This window comes from Ambystoma mexicanum, chromosome 8, assembly GCF_040938575.1.
Source record: "Ambystoma mexicanum isolate Mex_15411 chromosome 8, UKY_AmexF1_1, whole genome shotgun sequence".
Classification (NCBI taxonomy): Eukaryota; Metazoa; Chordata; class Amphibia; order Caudata; family Ambystomatidae; genus Ambystoma; species Ambystoma mexicanum.
The window spans coordinates 5,747,435-5,761,863 of record NC_090929.1 but is presented as its reverse complement, the minus strand read 5'-3'; the positions used below and the strand labels follow the sequence as shown (position 1 = coordinate 5,761,863).

At 46.9% G+C, this 14,429-nt stretch overlaps 1 protein-coding gene across 1 annotated transcript in view; it reads right to left on the bottom strand.

The window, feature by feature from the left end:
• PIP5KL1 (phosphatidylinositol-4-phosphate 5-kinase like 1) overlaps window positions 1–14,429 on the bottom strand; it is a 389,017-nt gene that overhangs the window by 64,564 nt on the left and 310,024 nt on the right. The gene's annotated exons all lie outside the window — the stretch shown is intronic.

Genomic DNA, 14,429 nt, shown 5'->3' with positions numbered 1-14,429 from the left:
AAGTGTCAGATGGAAGGATCCACAAGAGCACAGCTGAGATGCAGAGGCACACACACACTCACACACACAAGCACAGCTGAGATTAAGAGGAACACACACACACACAGACACACACACACACAAGAGCACAGCTGAGATACAGAGGCACACACACACACTCACACACACGAGCACAGCTGAGATGCAAAGGCACACACACACATGAGATCAGCTGAGATTAAGAGGAAAGCACACACACACACACAAGAGCACAGCTGAGGTACAGAGGCACACACACACAAGCACAGCTGAGATTAAGAGGAACACACACACACACACACACAAGATCACAGCTGAGATACAGAGGCACACACACACACACACACACGAGCACAGCTGAGATTAAGAGGAACACACACACACACACACAAGAGCACAGCTGAGATACAGAGGCACACACACACACAAACACGAGCACAGCTGAGAGTAAGAGGAACACACACACACACACAAGAGCACAGCTGAGATACAGAGGCACACACACACACACACACACACGAGAACAGCTGAGATTAAGAGGAACACACACACACACACACACGAGCACAGCTGAGATTAAGAGGAACACACACACACACACACACGAGCACAGCTGAGATACAGAGGCACACACACACACTCACACGAGCACAGCTGAGATTAAGAGGAACACACACACACAAGAGCACAGCTGAGATACAGAGGCACACACACACTCACACACACGAGCACAGCTGAGATGCAGAGGCACACACACACGAGATCAGCTGAGATTAAGAGGAAAGCACACACACACACACACACACACAAGAGCACAGCTGAGATACAGAGGCACACACACACACACACACACACAAGAGCACAGCTGAGATACAGAGGCACACACACACACACTCACACACACGAGCACAGCTGAGATACAGAGGCACACACACACACACACACGAGCACAGCTGAGATTAAGAGGAACACACACACACAAAAGAGCACAGCTGAGATACAGAGGCACACACACACACACGAGCACAGCTGAGATTAAGAGGAACACACACACACACACACACACACACAAGAGCACAGCTGAGATACAGAGGCGCACACACACACACACAAGAGCACAGCTGAGATACAGAGGCACACACACACACTCACATACACGAGCACAGCTGAGATGCAGAGGCACACACACACATGAGATCAGCTGAGATTGAGAGGAAAGCACACACACACACAAACACAAGAGCACAGCTGAGATACAGAGGCACACACACACACACACACGAGCACAGCTGAGATTAAGAGGAACACACAAACACACTCACACACAAGAGCACAGCTGAGATACAGAGGCACACACACACACACACAAGAACACAGCTGAGATTAAGAGGAACACACACACACACAAGAGCACAGCTGAGATACAGAGGCACACACACACACACACAAGGGCACAGCTGAGATTAAGAGGAACACACACACACACACACAAGAGCACAGCTGAGATACAGAGGCACACACACACACGAGCACAGCTGAGATTAAGAGGAACACACACACAAGAGCACAGCTGAGATACAGAGGCACACACACACACACGAGCACAGCTGAGATTAAGAGGAACACACACACACACACACACGAGCACAGCTGAGATTAAGAGGAACACACACACACACACACAAGAGCACAGCTGAGATACAGAGGCACACACACACACACACGAGCACAGCTGAGATTAAGAGGAAAGCACACACACACACACACACAGACACACACACAAGAGCATGGCTGAGATGCAGAGGCACACACACAAGAGCAGAGCTGATTTGCAGAGGCACACACACACACACACAAGATCATGCCGGAAATGCAGAGGCACACACACACAAACACTGCTGAGGAAAATAGAACTGCTTGGAAATCTCTGGAAAAGACCTCTAGGCTGGAAATATATGAAGCCAATAAGAACTTTTTTAACCAACACACTGAGAATGCTGAGAATAATACTGAGAAAACTTTGCAAATTAAAAAAAAGAGAAACCTCGCACACAACCCCAGTCCTTCGTTCCAACTAATGGAGATTGTGTCCAGGTTCAGCAAGCCTTCTCAGACAAAATCAAATTAGCTCATTCCAAGATTGCCATCAACATTGCTTTAGACATGTCAGCCAACCTACTTGAGCCCCTGAGAAACAAACAACAACCTACATTTACGCTTACGCCATCTCCATGTCTGAGATGGAGAATGTGCTTAAGAAAATGCACCCCAGGACCTTTCCTGGAGATATAATTCCGCCTAAGCTCATTCTGGGCAACATCAAATCATTCACCCCCTTTCTTTCACGATTTACCAATGCTAAAGAAACCTGGACAGAACCCCAAAGTAACCAGCAATTTGAGACCTATCACTAATGTTCCTTTTGTATTAAAAAGTGTGGACAGAATTGCCACTGTGCAATTCCAGGGGCATTTATATCATTTTGATGTTCTGCTTCCTTGGCAGTCAGGGTTTGGATCCATTTATGGTACTGGGAGCAACTTGTTAGATCTCCAGACACAGATGCAAGGTCTCATCGATAGGAGTAAGAGGGGGCTGCTGATGTTACTTGATCTGTCAGCAGCTTGCGATCGTCCTGATCACAAGAGGCTCATGAGAACTTTATCCATTATAGGAGGCTGCTCCGTGGAGGCTGCTCCAGGGAGGCTGCTCCAGGGAGGCTGCTCCGGCGAGGCTGCTCCAGGGAGGCTGCTCATGGGAGGCTGCTCCAGGGAGGCTGCTCCAGGGAGGCTGCTCCGGCGAGGCTGCTCCAGAGAGGCTGCTCCAGGAAGACTGCTCCAGGAAGACTGCTCCAGGGAGGCTGCTCCCGGGAAGCTGCTCCGGGGAGGCTGCTCCCGGGAGGCTGCTCCAGGGAGACTGCTCCACGGAGGCTGCTCCAGGTAAGCTGCTCCAGGGAGACTGCTCCAGGGAAGATGCTACAGGGAGGCTGTTCCAGGGAGGCTGCTCCAGGGAGGCTGTTCTCTTTTCTTACTAAAAGAAAATCAGAAAGGTGCTGGGGTCATGCTGCCTGTGACTCATGTAGAGGAGGTCCCAAATACAGCCCGCACTCCAACCGTTATTTCAAAGTACCAGGAACGTTCACGCCAAAGTATGTGACGTATGATGAGCAAATAAACCAGCAGAGAGCCACAGTAGGGCTCTGTCCAATACCTATCAGAAGAACAGCACCTATTGAAGTACCAATACCAAGGAAACCATGGACAGTAAGGTATCCATTGAGATACCCATATCAACAACTGAAACAACATGAAGATCGTCTAGGTACAGTCCCTGAAGAAACCAAAAAGGTCTTAATGGAAGACGAATGGTGACATCACGAGAACCCGGACTGACTCACATATATAACGAACGACGACCAGAGAACGACGTAAAGATGCGAAACGCCATGAGCCAAGGATATCGTGAACCTAAAGTGAAAGGAGGATGTCAAATGTAAGAAGCTTGAGCCATGAGCATAATAAAGATATTTGACCACTTTACACAGGTACATATGCTTGGAACCGCAAGAAAGCTAAAGAAATCGTGCAGCTTGCTATGCTTAGTAGAAAGATAGTGCGGCAAGCACCACTATACATATCTACCTCAAACAAAGCACATCATATAAGTGCACAAGAAGCAGAATCAACCCAAGATTAGAAAAGGCCACACGAGAAGGGCTTCATATTTAGCAAAATCGAGAATAAGCGGCAGAAGCGAAACTCAGCAGAGACGATCCGTGCCAGGAAAACCAAGGTCATATCAGTGGAATAGATGAACAGTAGCTACATTTAATTGAAACTAAGAACAGAATATCCTGATTCTGAAAGGTCGAGATAAGAAGACGAAGGCAGGTGGTGGGTGATACGAAAATCAAACACACAAATTATGTGGAAAAGAGGCAAATTCATAGTGTCTGAATCACGTGACCAGCCAAGCAAGAAGAAGCGAGAGGTTCACACCTACGCATGGCAGCAGGCCAGGCGAATATATCAGAACTTTTCCAGACAGGAGATGCAGTCTCGAGGCCAACCACAGTGAAATAATTGACACATGGCCACTAAAGTGTTGATTGATTGTAACAATAATTGGGGGACGGCCGGGGAACTAAGGGGCACCCCACACCTGGCCGACCATTCTCCGTGCTGCTAAGCAAAATGGAAAAATATGCATGGGGTTGGTGCCAACCCAATCACAATGGACCAAGTAATCTAGGGTTCTATAGTTAGTAGAACTAACAGGACGTCGTACTTTTAGTGATGTCTGCAATAGCCATTTTGAAGGAAGGGCTTAGATGCCCCACCTGACAGTGTTTACCCAATCCCCTTTCTCCGTTACCATATACAGATATAGTACCTATATTAAAGTTACCTTTCCCGAACCAATAGAATTGCATGCCGACTTTTAAGCATTACACGTCAATGATTACGAGTTTTCAGTATAAATGTTGTGATTTTTATGAAGTTCGTTGGAGTTGAAGCGAGAAGGAAGATCGCGCCACTGCTGATATTCATAACTCCCCGTTCTTTGTACTTGTCATTAAACTGACTCCCTTTGCCAAACCGTTGAGTTGTCATTATTGATTTGGTTTTGGAGTATTTAATCTGCACCCCCATCCATCTCACGGGTGCTGCTATCTTGTCTTAAAGTGCTTCTGGGCAAACCCCGACTCTATGGGCCGGTCGGGGGTCCCAGAGCACAAATTATTCGCGGAGTTCTGCAGGGTGTGTGCCTCTTCAATGTCTATAGTGAACCTCTTTATGACCTACTCGAGAAAATGGGAGCACACTTTGCAAACTATGCTGACACCCAGTTGCTGATTAAAGCAATGATGCTAATAAGATCTCAAGCATCTTTAAGGTTGTAAAATGTTGGATGTCAGCAAACTGGATGTGCTTAAACAGTGCAAAAACAGAGCTCCTGGTTTTCAGGTCAGCACAGGCAGGGGGCCAATTAGACCACAAATTTGGAAATTTCATTATCGAGGGCAAAGTTAAAACTCTTGGGGGCTTCTATGAGTCCTCCGTGATGCCCAGGTTGACAGTGCAGTAAAAAGGTTGAAGTACCACTTGAGACTACTGAGGTTAGTCAAACCTGATGTAGCCGCAAAAAGCGGCGAATCCTTGGCGAGGGTGAGAATCATTCCCAAACTGGACCACTGTCATGCACTCCCGAGCGGTGCCAGCACAAATTGCATCCGCAAACCTCAGGTGTTGCAGAACGATGCAGTCCGTATTGTTCGGAATACATCTAGAAGGGAGCACACCTCTGCTTTTAGGAAGGAACTTCATTGGTTACCTGCGACATCTACAATCTGGTCCAAGATAAACACTCTGACGCACACATGCCTCTCTGGGTACGCTTCTTCTTACCTTAAAGAGAGTCTTATACAACCTACCTCTTGTAGCTCCACACAGTCTTATAACACCTCGTGCCTAATATACCCCAGACCAAATCTAGTAAGGGGGGAGCGGCCACGCCTTCCCTGTCCAAGCACCAATTGCTTGGAACAACCAGCTGACTGATTTGCGTAAAGAAAGGAACGTGTTCACCTTTTGGAAATGCCTTAAGACCTCCTTGTGTGATGAATGGTCTTCTGAAACGCTGTCCGGTTATGATATGTCCTTGGTGTTGGTGTGCACCCTGATGCCTGCAGGCTTTGGCGTGTGATAAATAAATAAATACATGAGAGCACGGCTGAGGTGCCGACGCACACACAAGAGTACATCTGAGATGCAGCGAGCGAGAACAAAAGCATAAGAGCACGACTGAGATGCAGAAGCACACACACACAAGAGCACAGCTGAGATGCAGACGCAAACACACATACAATCATGGCTGAGATGCAGACACACACACAAGAGCACGGCTGAGGTGCAGACGCACACACACGCACAAGAGCACGGCTGAGATGCAGATGCACACATACACAAGAGCACGGCTGAGATATAGCAAATAAGAAAAACACACTGAGGAAAGTCAGCAGTAGAAAGTATAACAAAATCAATCATATTGACAGCAAGATGCCTTACTAATCCTATGAAGTCTACTTCGGATATGACTCTCCCCATTACCGGGTGTCCGAATATGAAAAGGCAATAAATGATCTCCTGGATCAGGTCGCTCCTATGAAAGTTACATCTTGTAGAGCGCAAAGGGTACACCTCAGCCGCGACTAATCGGAAGATAGAAAAACGCAAGGCCGAAAGAGTGTGGGAAAAATATCAAACACAGTCAAACAAAGATATATGGAAATCCCTAGAGAAATGATACCGGCCGGAGAGTGTGCTAGCTAAGAAAAGCGACTTTGACTGTCAGATTACCAACACAGAGAACGCTTCTAGGAAGCTTTTTGAGATATTTTGTGATCTAGTAAAACCCTCTGTCACAGCACACCTTTTTACACCAACTAATTTGGACATTCCGAGGGCCCTCACTAATATTACCCTCAACAAGGGTCGCACAACTCTGGCGATACACACCATGGCCCCAGAGGTACTTTGTACCATCGATCCAGTTCAGGTGTAGAAGCACACTTTTGTCCTTAAGCCTTTACAAGAAGGAGATTTGATAAACATTTTGAAATCAATGAAACCTTCCACCTGTGTGGGAGAAACCCTTCCGCTAAAGTTATCCTTGCTAATGAAGAGCTTTTTACTCCATTCCTAGCTCGTCTATCCAAAGCGTCCTTCAGAAAATGCAAGGTCCCTGATTCTTTGAAGAAAGTTGCTGTGAACCCCTTAATAAAAAAACAGGATTGGACCCCAAAGACTACTCCAATTTGAGACCCATCTCCAACGTTCCTTTCTTATGAAGGTAATTGATGAAGTGGTCACTGCACAACTTCAGTCCCATTTGGAGGTCTCTGAGCTATTACACTCTAAGAAATCCGTTTTTAGGGTGCAACGCGACACGGAAAGGGCTCTGGTTGACCTGCAGACAAAAATGCTCCTTCTATTAGACACAAGTAAGGCGGGCTGCTGATGTTGCTTGACGTTCCAGCAACCTTTGACCTGGTGGATCATATTATGCTCACAGGTTGAAGAATATAGGGTACTGCTCAAAGTACGTCGCCTCCTAGATTGAATCATTCCAGGACAATAGGATGTCCAGTGTTGTTTGGGACATGGCTAGCCCACCGGCTGAGATCTTGAGGTGCGGTGTTCCACAGGGCGCTTGTCTCTCCCCATCCTTGTTCAATATATTCTGCCAACCTTTATGTGTCTTGCTGGAACAACTGTGAGTAAGCTTTAGGACCTATGCTGACGATGCTCAGAATGTGCCTAAACGCAGCTAAAACCGAACTGCTTCTTTTTGGCTCACCCCAGGATCGAGGGAAACTCAGTAACTGCTATTCTGTCTTCATTATAGATAATCATTCTATTCCGACCGTTGCTAAGGTTAAAACCTTGGGAGTGATCTTCAAAGCATCCTTGAGCTCAGACACCCACATTCAAAATATGGTCAATAAACCCAATATCACCTTAAACATTTTTTGCGATTAATAAAACCCTACGTCTCGGATGCCAACTGCACGATCCCAGTGAGAGCATTGATCAATTGATCTTGCCCAGACTAGTGCAGTGCACTACATATTGGTGCTTGTAAGGGAGGCTTAGGACGCCTGCAGGTGCTACAAAATGGTGCTGTCCGTATCGTTAAAAATAATTTGCAGACACAAACCAGTCTTGCTACACAGAAAAAGCCTTCATTGGCTTCCAGTTGAAGCAGGGACTAATTTTAAGGCACTCAACATAATCCATCATTGTCATTATGGACAGGCCCCACCTTATCTAAAAACCTTCATAAAAGCCCGCACTCCAAAGAGAACTACCAGATCTAGTAAGGAAATTTGCACGACAGTTCTTAGAAGGAACCGGCCTCGAGGCCTGGGAAGATCCTTCCCCGCTTGGGCCACCCGAGCATGGAACAACTTGAATAAAGATCTACGTGCGGATCCAAACCTTCTGAGCTTCAGAAAATGCCTGAAAACCATTTTATTTGAATAACTAGATACTTTCCTGACCCAGACCTCCTTCATCATCCTTCTCCTCTTATACTCTGCGCCCTGATGCCTGCGGGCTCCCGCGCAATACAAACAAACAAATAAATAAGTAGATAAGATGCAGACACGCACACACAAGGGCATGGCTGAGATGCAGACGCACACACAAGAGCACGGCTGAGACACAAAGAGAGAGAGAGAGCAAAAGCACAAGAGCATGGCTGAGGTGCAGATGCACAGACAAACACAAGAGCATGGCTGAGATGCAGACACACACACACACACACAAGAGCATGGCTGAGATGCAGACACACACGCAAGAGCACATCTGAGATGCAGACGCACACACACACGAGCACAGCTGAGATGCAGACGCACACACAAGAGCACAGTGGAGATGCATAGAGAGAGAGCAAAAGCACAAGCGCACAGCTGAGATGCAGACGCGCACACACACACACACAAACACACACAAGAGCACAGCTTGATGCAAACACACACACAAGAGCACTGTTGAGATGCAGACACACACACACAAGAGCACGGTGAGGTGCAGACGAACACACAAGAGCATGGCTGAGTTGCAGAGAGAGAGAGAGAGAAAGAGAGAGAGCAAAAGCACAAGAGTGAGCTGGGTGTTCTCAGACAGCCCTTTAGGATGAGTAGCAATACCCTGGAGATGGATGGGGATGCAGAGTTTATTCATACATCAATAATGAAGATGACTCAAATAGTTTGGCAAAGTGAGTCCGTTTTATTAGCAAGTCACTAAAACAGGGAGTACAACGAACATCAGCAATCGCTCAATCCTCTTACGCAAATCTCTTTATAATAAACTGAGCTTTTATACAAGGAATTGGTCATCGATGACGTTTAACCGGTGTTGCAACCAACGTCATCCTACTTGTTAAACTACAAAAGCCTAACGGAGTGTGTGATTGGTTGTAAGTGAATATATAAGTATACGTTCCATATCAGTGTAGAACAGTGGAGGAAGGTGATAGGATAATTAACATCAGGTGGGTCAACTAAGCCCTCCCATCAAAATGGCCACTATGAACATCACTAAATGTACGATGTCCCATTGGCTACAAAAAATATAGGACCCTTAATTACGTGGTCCTCTATAATTGGTTGGTTTCTATCCCCCGTCAGTACTTTTCCACCTACGTCTAGCAGCATGCAGACTGAACATCCAGGTGCGGGTGAGCTCGCCTTAGCACCAGCTTCCCACCAATTAGCATATCCATCCACCATCACCTCAATGGTCCAGTGTCAATTAGTGTTTGAAGATTGGCCTTGAGTTTGTACTGAGCTCTGAGAATTTTTAAGGAGTGTGGGCACAGCCGGCCTTCATGTGTAGGTGTGATCATCTTCTTCAACCAACTTCCTTCTATCATGTGACTGGACACCATGAAATCGAGCCTTTTCGTGTACTTGATTTTATTCTCCAATAGTCCTCTGCTGTCTTTTCTGCTTGACCTTTCTAAACAGGAGTTTCTGTTCCTTCACATAATTTGTATCCAATGTCAGCCAATTCCAGTTTGATAAGACCTTGGCTTTCTTGGCTCTGTGAACTCCTTTAGCTGAGATTCATTTTGTAAATGTAACTGCTTTATTAACTACGTCACACTGAAAATTGAGGCCTTCTTGTTTTTGTCCAGTACTGCTTATAATACGTAGTGGAAACATCCATCCTTTACTTGTCCATATGTTTATCTATATATATATGTTGGCGCTTGCAGTGGTCTATTCTATAAAAAAGCGTAAGCTAGCTCCATGATTGCTTTGCTGCTTGCATTTCTTTTGCATCTGTACACATTTGTATATCTCTTCTATGGGCGTCAATTTGGTTCTCTGTGACGTCACCATTCGTCTTCTTCATTCATCTTCCTTTTTTCTTCAGGAAATGTTATTCAAATGGCCATCATATTGTCTTGTATGTAGGTATGGTTTCCTCAATGGGTACTTTACCTCCCAGATTCTCTTAGATATAGCTATTCCTATGGGTACTGCACAGAGTCCACGCTCTGCTCTTTGCTGGTTTAACTGTTTTGTATATGTCACATACTTTGGGTCCCATTTTTCAGGTAATGTAGGCGGGGCAGTTGGAGTGGGGGTACTTGGTTCCTCCTCTACAAGAGCACAGCTGGTATGCAGACGCACACACACCCAAGAGCATGGTTGAGATGCAGACACACACACAAGAGCAAGGCTGAGATGTAGACGTACACATGCAAGAGCACGGCTGAGATGCAGAGAGAGAGAGAGAAAGAGCAAAAGCACAAGAGCAGGGCTGAGATGTAGACGCACACACGCAAGAGCACGGCTGAGATGCAGACGCACACACAAGAGCAAGGTTGAGATGCAGATGCACACACAAGAGCACGGCTGAGATGCCGAGAGAGAGAGAGAGAGAGAGCAAAAGCACAAGAGAACGGCTGAGATGCAGACACACACACAAGAGCAAGGCTGAGATGTAGTTGACACACGAAAGAGCACGGCTGAGATGTAGACACACACACACAAGAGCACGGCTAAGATGCAGACATGCACACAAGAGCACGGCTAAGATGCAGACATGCACACAAGAGCATGACTGAGATGGAGACGCACACATGCAAGAGCACGGCTGAGATGCAGACGCACACACTAACACACAAGCGCACGGCTGAGATGCAGGGACAGAGACACACACACACAAGAGCATGCATCTGAGATGCAGACAGAAAGACACACAAGTACACAGCTGAGCTGCAAAGAGAGAGAGAAGGACAAGATTGACATGCAGAGAAAGAGGCACAACATAAATTCAGAGAGAGTGAAATAGGTAAACAAAAGCACTGCTGAGATGCAGAGAGAGAGACATACAAGCCCACAGTACTGATAAACTGGGGAGAGAGAGAGTGAGAAGACCGAGCACTGCTGCGATGCAGAGAGAGAAAGAGAGGAGAGCACTGCAGGGACGAGAGAGAGAGATATCCACTGCTCATTTGCGGAAAGACAAGTGTGTCACTGAGCTCCAGAGAAACACAAGCTTGCCACTAAATTACAGGGAGCCTCGGGGCAACCCATCCATAATTGGTGATGGGGCGCTGACCCGCCCATTATGGGTAATTGTGCACCGACCTGTTACCCATTACAGAGAGCCAACTCAGGCCAGTGAAAACACTGAGCACTCCCTCAGCTGCAGCAAGCAACTGTGCGAGTTCTCCTGTGCTGGCTTAAACTGCACAGGGAAACATAGTTTCCTGTTCAGTACCCCAGCGCACATACCCAATGGGCCATGCAAGGTTGGGGGTGTTTTGCATCCCCAGCCTCGACTGGCCCATTAGAGATGCAGGCTGGGGTACACAATGCCAATTGTTGTAGGGGCGCTCCTGAATCTCCCTGCACATTCAGAGGGCCTGGGACAGCGAGATGGGGCCGCTTCAGCTCAATAACACATGTGCGGCAACCAGGAAGCTGTCCCTGCTTCCTGTTTGCATGCTGTGCAGGAGCGAGAGGGCTACTGTGAGGGTCGATGTGATGCTGAGGCATCTGGAGCCTGCACCAGGGATACAAGTTAGACAATTAACCTGTATGTATGCATTTTTGTATATATGTGTATATGCATTTGTGCAAGGGTTTGTGACTGTAACTGTGTGTGTGAATGAGATAAAGCATATGCTGTTTTGGTGCACATGGGAATGAGAGAGTATGTGCTGTATTCATGTGTGTGCTATTGCCGGGTGGAGAGCAGGCCACTGATTGGGGAAGAGTGGACTACATTGGTGCAGTGTTATGTTTTGCTGGCATCAATGGTAAAGAGAACATGAGTTTACTTGGCTATAGTGGCCGACATTGGTGCAACCAGTATCGACATGTTTTCTTACTCTGGCATGGCATTTTTTACTGGCATCAAGGAGAAAGCCAACATGACGGGGGTTCCTATTTGGCCAGACTGGCCTACATTGGTGAAGCCATTCTGGACATGTTTTCTTTCAGTGATATGGAATGTTTTACTATCAAAACCAAAAGCAATATGTCCTTATATTGGGATGCTGGCATTTATTGGTAGAACCACTGTGGTCATGTTGTCTTAAAGTAATATCACTATCACAAGTTTCCAAGCTTAGATGGCACAACATGGCCTCTGTCTTAATGACGACAAGGGTGAGCTTCTCCTAGTGGCACCCAAGCTAAAATCAACAAACTGGACAACAAATTTAACACCTTCAACATCGACGGCAATAACATCAAAGTCTCAAGAGACGTCAAAACACTAGGTATGTACATCGACTCTACCCTCTCACTAGGAAGACAACTAAATGCCACAGCGTCCAGTGTACTACTATACATGTAAGCTCATGCAGACCCTTCCTGACACCTGCCAATTTCATCACCTTGGCCAGAGCACTGGTACTAACCAAACTAGACTACTGCAATGCGCTATACCTAGGCACCAGTCAGTATAACTTGCGCAAACTTCAGATCTATCAAAAAATGCACTAAGAGCAGCCACTAACTTCCCAAGAAAACTACACATCTCGGAAGAGAGACGTAATGTTAACTGGCTCTCAATTAATCAAAGAGTGAAGCTTAAGACCCTCACACTCACTCACAAATGTATACACAACCAAGCACCGACATACCTATGCAACAAATTCAACCTGAACAATTCAGCCAGACTAACCAGATCATCCTTATCCAATCACCTGATCATTCCAAGGTGTAAACTGCAAAAAGCTGGAGGAAAAAGTTTCCCAGTCCTCGCCGCCAAAACCTGGAACACACTACCACCAAACATTAGACTAGAACCCTCACTCAACAAATTCCGGAAAGAAACCAAGGCCTGGCTCTTACTGAACGAAACCTAATCCCATTGACCCTGCCACACAACTTGCCCTTGTGAATTCCCTCACGACATTCTGGCATTACTGTGTAAATATTTATTTTTTTGAAAATTTTGTTTTATTGAAGTTTTGAGTTATGACATTAATCAAACAACGGTACAACCACACTAATAAACGCAAAAACAATCACAACCTTTCCCCCCTCCCCCCGCCCTTCCTCGCTCATCCCCTTCCTCCCCATCATGGATCCTGGAATAACAAGTGTAGCAAGGGTCCGACACAGTGTATTATAATACATTACAAACAAAGGGAAGACGTTGGGCAGGTGCTCAGAACGCAGGGCCCGTCACTCTCGAAATGAGTCCTCCGTATCGTCAGGCCCCCCCATTCCTCTGGGTGGGGTCCTCCGAAGTCAGCATTCAAGTCCGGCGGTCTGTCTAAAGTGTTCCACAGTCCTCAAACCGCTCTCCCGTATTTGTCAAAGAAGGGGAGCCATAAGCCCTCAATATTGGTCTTAGATTCATCAATTAGATGGGTCAGGAATTCCATGTCGTATATGGCGTGGAGTTTAGTAACCCACTCCCTTTCCCCCGGCAGTCGAATGGCCCCCCATTTTTGGGCCCATCAACATCTGGCGGCAACTAGCATGACATGTGGTCATAGGTTACTTTCGGCTGTCCCTCTTCAATACCAAACAACATTAACCATGGGGATAGGGTTCTTTCAATTCCATCCACCTCCTTTATCCAAGACAGGACCTCGCTCCAGTAGGTCTGCGCCACATGACATTTCCACCACATATGCACATAGTCCCCCCTTTCAGTGTGGCATTTCCAGCAGTATGGGTCATATCCCTTCCTCATCCTGGCTATCCTTTGTGGGGGGTAATGCCATCTATGAATCAGTTTCAGGGCCTGGCGGCGATATTGGGGCGCAGCTGTTGAGCAATTGGCCTGCCTGCACATTTTAGTCCATCTCCTGTCGGTGATGGGCGCGCCTAGGTCTTTTCCCCAGTGTACCTGGGCAGGAGGGGGGTCTCGTGGTGTGCACAACAACAAAAGGCCGTAAAGCCGAGATATCACACCTTTGGTTCCCTTATATGTGATCAGGAACTTTTCGTAGTCTGTTGGGTCCCTTCTAAGAGTGTCCCCCATCTGTTTTCAGTAAGAACCCCTTTCAGTTGGAGATACCAGAAAGGGGAGAGGTCACTCAGACCCAGAGCCTCCTTCAGCTCTCCTAGAGGAATAAATATTCCATCTGTCCAATGCTGCTCTACCCTGCTCAGACCCGCTTCATACCATGGTTGGAAGGCTAAAGGCTTGTCAATTCCGTCCATAAGTGGGGGGGGGGCAGATACAGTTTAGGGGTGAGGGCCATGTCGTGAGCCATCTAAAATAACCCCCCTCTTTCCATATGGACCACAGTACCCCCATGAATGGGTGATTCAAGATTCTCCTCGGGATGCGTGCTTTGGGAACCCACATCCATTCGTCCAGCGTAACCGGGGCAAAAAGCTCATTGTCTATTGCTACCCA